General features: G+C 49.0%; 1 long non-coding RNA gene across 1 annotated transcript; it reads left to right on the forward strand.

Moving 5' to 3' along the window:
* Window positions 1–705: 705 nt before the first annotated feature.
* On the forward strand, window positions 706–6,981 carry LOC117200151 (uncharacterized). The gene is made up of 3 exons (XR_007475347.1): window positions 706–1,423; window positions 1,873–1,914; window positions 2,915–6,981. It is a non-coding gene; the product is annotated as an uncharacterized LOC117200151 (long non-coding RNA).
* Window positions 6,982–10,083: the final 3,102 nt, after the last annotated feature.

A 10,083-nucleotide genomic window follows, 5' to 3' on the forward strand; every position in this document is an offset into this window, starting at 1 on the left:
ACCTTGGCTTTAGAATAGATTTGGACAGGGGGAGAGGGAGGCTTGAGTGGTGGTGACCTGGGTTGTCCCTCCTCTCTCTGAACTGCCCTGTTTCAGACTCTGAGTCCCCAGGGAGGGTTACTGCCCCCTCCATTTAGACCCCCTCCTCCCACTGCCTTAGGATCCCAGCCTGTCCCCCTCCTCATCCAGCTTGGCCTCTGATTTCCCACGCTGGGCCCATGCCCCCCACGTGGCTGCCCTACTCACCCCGAGCTGCCCCCATGTATGGCTGCCCCCTTACCCCCTTTGTGTTCTGACACTCCAGTTCAGGCTGTCCTTTTGGGATAGACACTCTCCCCACCCTGCTGGGGCTCTGACACCCTGTGCGAGGCTGCCTCCCCCAACGTGGACCCCTCCTCACCCCGCTGTGACACCTCCCTCCTGTCCGCCGTGGTTCCCCTACCCCCATGCAGATGTCTCCCTTGCTCTGCTGCCCCTGATGGTTTTAGGACTGAATGGTTCTGGAAGGAAGGAAGAGAAGAGGAGGAGCAGAAAGAGTATTTTAACGGTGGAAATTTCTGTGCAAGCAAAACCTTGGAAAGAATATATAAAATAGAGCTACTCTGGTTAAAGAGAGCGAGAAGGGGGGAAGAGGGGAGGAGGGGAAGGGGAGGGGGGAGGAGGGGAAAGGGGAGGGGGGAGGAGGGGAAAGGGGAGGGAGCAAGAGTGAGCCTGGAGCCCCACCCACTGGGTCCCACTCTCTCAGAACCGTCATTAAATCCTGCCGGGGGTGGCGAGTGGGAGTAGGGAGGTGCTCCTTGGTGCCACTTTGCAGCCACTAAGATGTCCTCTCTGAGCTTTTCTGAGAAGGCAGCTCCCGCAGTCAGAGGGATGGGGCTTGCCGGCAGCCATTGCTGCTGCCTGGAGGATGGGTCTCTGAGGGGCCAGAGGGCCCTGGGCAGGTGCTGAGGGCCTGTGGGTAGTGGGTCAGGCTCTGCAGGACACAGTGCTATGAGTTACAGGACTTCTGCGTGCCAAGGCACTGGGCCAGATCGCCCCTTCCCCATTTGTGCCCCTTTGTGACCCTCTCTGTCCCAATCTCTGGTCACCTCCAGGAAGAGAACCTGGAAATTCTGCTTCGATGGCTGAAGTAGATGTCACTGAACTCCCAATGGTCAAAAGTGAGCAACACTGTACAGTTTACAAAGCAGTTTCACATCCATTCCCTGGTTTGATTTGATCTTTGCAACTGTTGGTAAGGATAGCGCTGTGGCTAATCCCTGCACCCCCAACTGCCTGGAGAGAAGAGGAAGTCGAGCATCAGGAGTTGCGTAAATTGCCCTCAGTGGCGAGAGGAGGCCGGACTCCATTTCCAGTGCCTTCCGGGCACGCTTGGCCTTTCCCCAGCCTCTCCCCACCCGGACTCTTCATCTCGCTGATTGAGGTAATGAGCTCCTTTAGCCCGAGCCAAGTGTGAGGTTAGGCCTCCAGGACAGGACTCTGTAGTCAGGCAGAAAACAGGTCAAGGGTCAGGACTTTTTCCCCAGAACCCCGGGGGGCAAGCTCTGAGCCCCCCTCACTGGTGTGGGGGATTTGGAGTAAGATGACCATATAATTAGTCATCCAGATTAGAACACTTTAGAGAATGAAAGGGAGCGCTATTAGTAATGACTCCACGGCTACAGCCGTGAACAGGGAGGTGAGGTCACTATTACGATATCACCTGCCCAGCCCCTTCTCCACCTCCACAGCCTCGGACTCCCAGACCTGATGCAGAACATCGGCCATTTACTGGGCATTTAGCAGTGCTGGACACTCCGTAGAGCTTGTTTTATTAGATTTCCATGACAACGTGTGGCTGATCCACTTATTGTTCCCGTTTTATTAATACAGAGACTGAGGCCCAGAAGACTCTTGCCCAAGAACACACAGCTGGTAAGTGGTGGAGCTGGACTTTGAACCCAGGGAGCCTGGCTTCCCTTGATAGGATTATAATAACTTTTTTTTTTTTTTTTTTGCTGTACACGGGCCTCTCACTGTTGTTGCCTCTCCCATTGTGGAGCACAGGCTCCAGACGCGCAGGCTCAGCGGCCATGGCTCACGGGCCCAGCCGCTCGGCAGCATGTGGGATCCTCCCGGACCGGGGCACGAACCCGCGTCCCCTGCATCGGCAGGCGGGCTGTCAACCACTGCGCCACCAGGGAAGCCCTATAATAACATTTTAATGAATTTGTTTGGCCTGCAAGAATTGCCATGGGGGCTTCCCTAGAGACGCAGTGGTTAAGAATCTGCCTGCCAATATAGGGGACACGGGTTTGAGCCCTGGTCCGAGAAGATCCCACATGCTGTGGAGCAACTAAGCCCACGTGCCACAACTACTGAGCCTGTGCTCTAGAGCCCGCGAGCCACAACTACTGAGCCTGTGTACCACAACTACTGAAGCCTGTGCACCTAGAGCCTGTGCTCTGCAACAAGAGAAGCCACTGCAATGAGAAGCCCGTGCACCGCAACGAAGAGCAGCCCCTGCTCGCCGCAACTAGAGAAAGCCTGCATCCAACAATGAAGACCCAACGCAGCCAAAATTAAATAAATTGAAAAAAAAAATAAAAAAAGAATTGCCATGGAATGAGGTTTCCCAATCTTTCATCAGATCTCTTCACCCACCCCCGCCTCTCCTCCCACCCCCCAGTCTCTCTTAGCTGTCTTTAGCTCAGGGACATCATTAAAAGGACCTTTGAGTGGTGAGGGGATGTGTAGATGAGGAAGGGAGCAGGGAGCGGAAGAGTAGCGGCAGGATGAGAGTAGTAAAAGCTACCATTAATTAAACACTTACTGCATACCAGCTTCTGTTTTAAGTGTTTTCAGTGTATTAACCTGTTTAATCCTCACAACACCCCTATGAACCCCAAGTAACATTATGATTCCCATTTAACAGATGAGAAAACTGAGGCCACTTGCCCTCCATTATGCAGCTGGTAAGTGGTAGAGCCAGGGCCACCCAGTTGGCTTCACCATCATGCAGTTTGTCCTTGAGGAAGAGGATGCTGCTGGCCCAGTGGTGGAGTCCCTCTAGCCTGCTTCCTCTAGGACATAGAACCTGGAAATTCTGCTTTGGTGGCTGAAGCAGATGTCACTGACTTCCTAATGGTACTCCACAGCCAAGTGAGCAGCACTTTGCAACTTTCAAGGACGAGGGAGTCCACGGTCTGGCCTTTTGGGGGCGCCAGCCAAGGGTGTCCGACTCCCTCTTTTGCTCCGCCATCTCCCTGCAGGGGCGCAGGCGGGCAGAAGTGGAGCCTGATTCCCGCCGCCCTCCGCGGCAGCTCATTTTTCATTCATTTTCTTTAAATGCTTCTTGCTCTGTTTTTAAATCTAATTTTTCAGCTTCTTTTTTTATCTTCACTCAAGTTGCTTTAATGAAACGAAAACGTGTCTGTTTCCCTCTGCTGGAGCTGCCTGGGGAATTTCAACATAAAACAAACAAGTTGGCTTTTAAAATTAAAATTTTATGGGTGGCATTTCCTCATTTAATGGGAGGCACAAAAGGCTGGAGCAAAACCAGTTAACACGGGGGTGGGACTCGGTGTTCAGCAAAATTAAGCAGCAGGAGCACAGTGTGCTGGGAGCCGCTAGCTCCGGGGGGCTGGGCGAGATGCGCAGACAGGCGACGTGGAGGGCGGCGGCCGCCCAGCACCACTGTGCACCCCGGACGGCCCCGCACACGTTTACATGCAGCCCTCACCACCCCATCCCCTGCCCCCAGGACCCCATGCCCAGGTGCCTGTGTGCACACCTGCTCTGTACATTCAGATGGCAGGCGATTGTGTGGATGAGCAAACAGGGGTAGGGAATGGCTGCTTTGGGGTGCTGGACACCGAGCCTGGAGAGGTATCCGTGAAAGGAGCTAAGGTCTCTGCAAAAGCCAGGATTCACTCAGGAATTAACGCCCCCGGTACAGTATGAGTCCCATCCTGTCTTGATCACGGCTGTGCCCCAGGCCCCAGACAGAACCAGGAGTGTGGTAGGCGCTCCACAAACACACGATGACCCAACGAATGACTTCATTCGGGGGAACTCAGCAGTGGATCGCTCAGAGTCCTTATCACCAACCATAGGACTCTGTTTTTTTTTTTTTTTTTTTTGGTAGAAATGATGAAAATGCTACAGGATCCAAGGAGGGAGGGGCAGTCGTGGTGGGATCACCATCAGAGAAGGGCTTTGTGAACCCAGCAAAGGCAGAGTGAAAAGGCAGCCAGCCCAGGGGTCTGGCAGGAGCAAAGGCCTGGAGGTGAGAGGTGGACGTGGCTGAATCTGGCCAGAAAGTACGGTGTGTGCAAGCAGAGGACTCTGGAGAGGTCAGAGGCAGCCAGGTTGTAAAGTGTGGGATGAGGAGCTTCGCTGGACTTTATCTCACGGGCAGTGGAGACCCACTGCAAGTTCCAAAGCAGATTGATATGCTCAGAGGTGGTTTCTGGGAGACTGATTCTGGAGGCTGGTAGGAGGGAAAGGAAGAGTCCAGCCTGGCTGGGGTGGCATTGGTCCAGGCTGAGCTGAGGACCTCAGGCTGGGTGGTCAAGGGGATGTGGGACCCTCCTGTGAGCCAGGGAGCCCTGGAGGAGGAGCAAGTTGGGGAAGTGGAGCTATTCAGTGTGTCAACGCCAGCTCACCCGCAGGTGTGGACCAGCCTGTGCTGACGACACAGGAAGTAGATTTCACACTGACATTTACAACCCGATCCTGTAAGTACTGGGCCTGGTGCCACAGCCCTGGGAAAACAGGCCTCATAGCTTCAGAGAAAGGGCCTGGGAGACCTCTTCTGCTTCCTTCATCTTCATCCCGCCCCCACCCCCTAAGTGACTCTTTCTATCCTACAATGGGGCAGATTTCTCCCCATCCCTTCTGCCCTCTGACTCCTGATTCTGCGGAGAGGACCACTCTGGTTACTAGGATCACCAGAGCGGCAATAAGACGGGGAAAACCGAGTGTCCCACCTACTCTGAGTTAGGAAATCTAGCTGGTCACCATGACCACCACCAGCAGCCTTAGAGTCTTCCCCAGTCAGGGCTTCAGACCCACAGATGCACTCCTGGACAGAGTCCTGCAGGCCCCAGACAGACCTCCGGCTGGGATGTGGGCAGTGGGAGCTGGGTCCTGGCTGTCTTGGGAGGGTGTCTTTGAGGGAACATCTGAGGTTGGAGGAAGGGGCTTCCTGATACAGGTCTGTGCTCTGATCTGTGCCCATCGAAGGGTCGCATCTGAGGCGGGTCTGAGGACCCAGGTGAGAGTCTCTTTGAGACCAATTTGAGAAGCCTGAGGTTTATTTGCAAGTATCTTTGAGGCCTGTTTGAAGGCCTAAGGACTGGGTTGGCCTGAGGGCCAGTAGCGTGAAACCAATAAAAATGTCCCAAGGCTAAGGCTGATATGACCCTTCTCCCTCCATATAACAAAGAGAGTAAATCTGGCCAAGTTTGCAGCGGGTTCTTATGGCCAGGGGGCTGGTGGAGAGGCTGTCTTTCCTTTGGTGATGGATGACGTTTACCCCAAACCACAAAACAGGTGGGCAGAGACCCCATTCTATCCCAACAACCAGCTGGCTGACCTCGACACATCTGGCAAAGGCAATACACTTCTTGAGGACCACACCACCTGCCCATCTTCCGGGGGAGAGAGACACCATGTGCCCTATCTGAAATGGGTTTTTAAGTATGAATAGTGGTTCACCTGGTGAGCAAGGTGAGAAGGACCATATCGACTGAGTGACACAGGTGAAGACACGGAAATGTGAAACAGTTTTCTGTGGGCCAAGAGAACTACATCGGTTTTCCTGGAGTCGAGAACTTGCAAGAGCTAGCGTACGAGTATCACACAAAATAAACTGAGAGAGAGCTCCTTGCAAACTGTTGAGTGCTACACAACATGAGGCCTTGCTCTTACCACCCATCTCTCTTGTTTATCACGGGAACCGAATGAGTCAGTGTGTGAAGTTGCATTGTAAACTGGAAAGCATGAAAATGTTAATTAATATATTTAGAGAGCAGAGAAATTAAGTGTGAGAATGTGGAGATGGAGTAGACAATTAAAATATCTGCTAATTTCTCTCTTGAATTCACATTTGAGGCAATGTTTGTAAACTGAGAATTATAATTACTTTTCTCCGTCACACCTCTTTTCAGATGAATACGCTGTGAGAGGATTATAGTAGCTATTAAAAACACTGTCAAGTTCCTGGTAGATCAGTTGGGACTCTTTATATAGCAAGTACCAGAAGACCCAGCACACACTGGCTTACCCAGTAAAAGGAAGGTGTAGTTTTTATGTGATGTGAAAGTGCAAAGGTAGCATGAACTTCAAGATGGGTTTGATCCAGCATTTGTTAATCCTGATGCTCAGGCTTGTTTCTCCATGTTGGGTACCAACAGTTCCTAGGCTTCTTCCTCCAAATGCTGGGAGAGAGAGAGGGGCGTCCCTTCAGCCAACCATCCAACAGAGTTCCTGAGCTTCATGTCTGATTGGACTAACTTGGGTCATGTAGATGGGAAATGCCAGGGTCTGTTTGGCATAGGTCTGGATCAAGTGTCCATCCCTAAAACAATCACTGTGGGACACGAGAAGGTAGAATGGACCCCCACCATACCTGGGCACTCAGGCGGACCACGGGGCTTCAGGCGTGCAGACCTGGAGTCATGTTGGTTTCTGCCCTCATTGCTGGTTCAGCGTCTAAACTCTCTCTTCCCTGTATCTCCTCCTTTGCAGGCGTGATACTGGTCCAGGTCTTGTCCCATGACCCCACATTTATTTTTATTTTTATTTTGCGGTACGTGGGCCTCTCACTGTTGTGGCCTCTCCCGTTGCGGAGCACAGGCTCCGGACACGCAGGCTCAGCGGCCATGGCTCACGGGCCCAGCCGCTCCGCGGCATGTGGGATCTTCCTGGACCGGGGCACGAACCCATGTCCCCTGCATCGGCAGGCGGACTCTCAACCACTGCGCCACCAGGGAAGCCCGACCCCACATTTAAATTACTACCATTGTGGGGTTTTTTTAGCTGCTTACTCAGTCCCTAGCCTCTTTGCTTGCCAGTACATTTTTCTCGATAGCTGCCCAAAACTTTAATCATAGAAAAGAACACATATTATAGCCGATGTGATGAGATGGGAAGCATGATTACAAAATTTAGCTATGGGAAAATTATGATCATTTGCCAAAGACCCAATTTTATCACTAGAAAACCCAGTAAAATTAACTCAAAACAATTAATTATGGCAAATAAAAGAGTTTTGTGAGATGTTGGAAACAAAATAAGAAAAAAGCTCTTTTCTATAACAACAATAATCAGTTTAAAAATATTGTAGCAGATTACCTGGAGAATAGGGTTTTTACTTTTTTTTTCTGTAACTTCGTGAGGAAGCACACTTGGGGATAGTTGGTTTCTGGAAATCAAGTTGGTTTCTAGTGGTGGAGATGCACATGACCTTGAATTAGACCCCTCCCCCCACCCTTTTTAAGAATATCACCAGGATGGATCCTTTATACAAGTAAGGCAAATACCACCTGTTTTTCTAGGAAGAGGGCTGGAAGAAGGAATCTAGGTGCAGGAAGGCAAACCAAGATGGTAATTATTCTGTTTTTTTTTTTTTTGTTTTTGTTTTTTTGTTTTTTTTGCGGTATGCGGGCCTCTCACTGTTGTGGCCTCTCCCGTTGCGGAGCACAGGCTCCGGACGCGCAGGCTCAGCGGCCATGGCTCACGGGCCCAGCCGCTCGGCGGCATGTGGGATCTTCCCCGACTGGGGCACGAACCCGCGTCTCCTGCACCGGCAGGCAGACCTCCAACCACTGCGCCACCAGGGAAGCCCCAATTCTGTTTTGTAATGACTGCATTTAAGTGGTTTGCTCTAGATGTGACCTGGTTTTATTGCCTGGGCTAGGAGCAGAGGGGAATAGGGATTTTCAGGTGGAGAGAGAGAGAGAGGGAAAGAGAGAGAGAGAGGAAGAGAGAGAGAGGAAGAGAGAGAGAGGAGGGGGGAGAGAGAGGGAGAGGGAGGGAGAGAGGGAGCAGGAAAAAAGAGGAGGAGAAGAAGGGGAAGAAGAGGAAGAAGAAAGAGGGGGAGGGGAGCCAGGAAAAGGAGGACACAGTGAGGTGATAAGCAGCCCCCCAGGACTGTCTGTGGAACATGTGAGCCTCTATCTAGCTTCCCCAGGTGCCAAGGTACAATTCTTAAAATATTGTGAACATAACTCTCAGGCAATAGAGAGTGAGCACAATCAAAATTTTATTTAACTCAATCAGAGAAGAAAAGGAAATAAAAGGAATCCAAATCGGAAAAGAAGAAGTAAAGATGTCACTGTTTGCAGATGACATGATACTATACATAGAGAATCCTAAAGATGCTACCAGAAAACTACTAGAGCTAATCAATGAATTTGGTAAAGTAGCAGGATACAAAATTAATGCACAGAAATCTCTGGCATTCCTATACACTAATGATGAAAAATCTGAAAGTGAAATCAAGAAAACACTCCCATTTACCATTGCAACAAAAAGAATAAAATATCTAGGAATAAACCTACCTAAGGAGACAAAAGACCTGTATGCAGAAAATTATAAGACACTGATGAAAGAAATTAAAGATGATACAAATAGATGGAGAGATATACCATGTTCTTGGATTGGAAGAATCAACATTGTGAAAATGACTCTACTACCCAAAGCAATCTACAGATTCAATGCAATCCCTATCAAACGACCACTGGCATTTTTCACAGAACTAGAACAAAAAATTTCACAATTTGTATGGAAACACAAAAGACCCCGAATAGCCAAAGCAATCTTGAGAACGAAAAAAGGAGCTGGAGGAATCAGGCTTCCTGACTTCAGACTATACTACAAAGCTACAGTAATCAAGACAGTATGGTACTGGCACAAAAACAGAAAGATAGATCAATGGAACAGGATAGAAAGCCCAGAGATAAACCCACGCACATATGGACACCTTATCTTTGATAAAGGTGGCAGGAATGTACAGTGGAGAAAGGACAGCCTCTTCAATAAATAGTGCTGGGAAAACTGGACAGGTACATATAAAAGTATGAGATTAGATCACTCCCTAACACCATACACAAAAATAAGCTCAAAATGGATTAAAGACCTAAATGTAAGGCCAGAAACTATCAAACTCTTAGAGGAAAACATAGGCAGAACACTCTATGACATAAATCACAAGCAAGATCCTTTCTGACCCACCTCCTAGAGAAATGGAAATAAAAACAAAAATAAACAAATGGGACCTAATGAAACTTCAAAGCTTTTGTACAGCAAAGGAAACCATAAACAAGACCAAAAGACAACTCTCAGAATGGGAGAAAATATTTGCAAATGAAGCAACTGACAAAAGATTAATCTCCAAAATTTACAAGCAGCTCATGCAGCTCAATAACAAAAAAACAAACAACCCAATCCAAAAATGGGCAGAAGACCTAACTAGACATTTCTCCAAAGAAGATATACAGACTGCCAACAAACACATGAAAGAATGCTCAACATCATTACTCATTAGAGAAATGCAAATCAAAACTACAATGAGATATCATCTCACACCAGTCAGAATGGCCATCATCAAAAAATCTAGAAACAATAAATGCTGGAGAGGGTGTGGAGAAAAGGGAACCCTCTTGCACTGCTGGTGGGAATGTGAATTGGTTCAGCCACTATGGAGAACAGTATGGAGGTTCCTTAAAAAACTACAAATAGAATTACCATATGACCCAGCAATCCCACTACTGGGCATATACCCTGAGAAAACCAAAATCCAAAAAGATTCATGTACCAAAATGTTCATTGCAGCTCTATTTACAATAGCCCGGAGATGGAAACAACCTAAGTGCCCATCATCGGATGAATGGATAAAGAAGATGTGGCACATATATACAATGGAATATTACTCAGCCATAAAAAGAAACGAAATTGAGCTATTTGTAATGAGGTGGATAGACCTAGAGTCTGTCATACAGAGTGAAGTAAGTCAGAAAGAAAAAGACAAATACCGTATGCTAACACATATATATGGAATTTAAGAAAAAAAAAATGTCATGAAGAACCTAGGGGTAA

This window comes from Orcinus orca, chromosome 1, assembly GCF_937001465.1.
Source record: "Orcinus orca chromosome 1, mOrcOrc1.1, whole genome shotgun sequence".
Classification (NCBI taxonomy): domain Eukaryota; kingdom Metazoa; phylum Chordata; class Mammalia; order Artiodactyla; family Delphinidae; genus Orcinus; species Orcinus orca.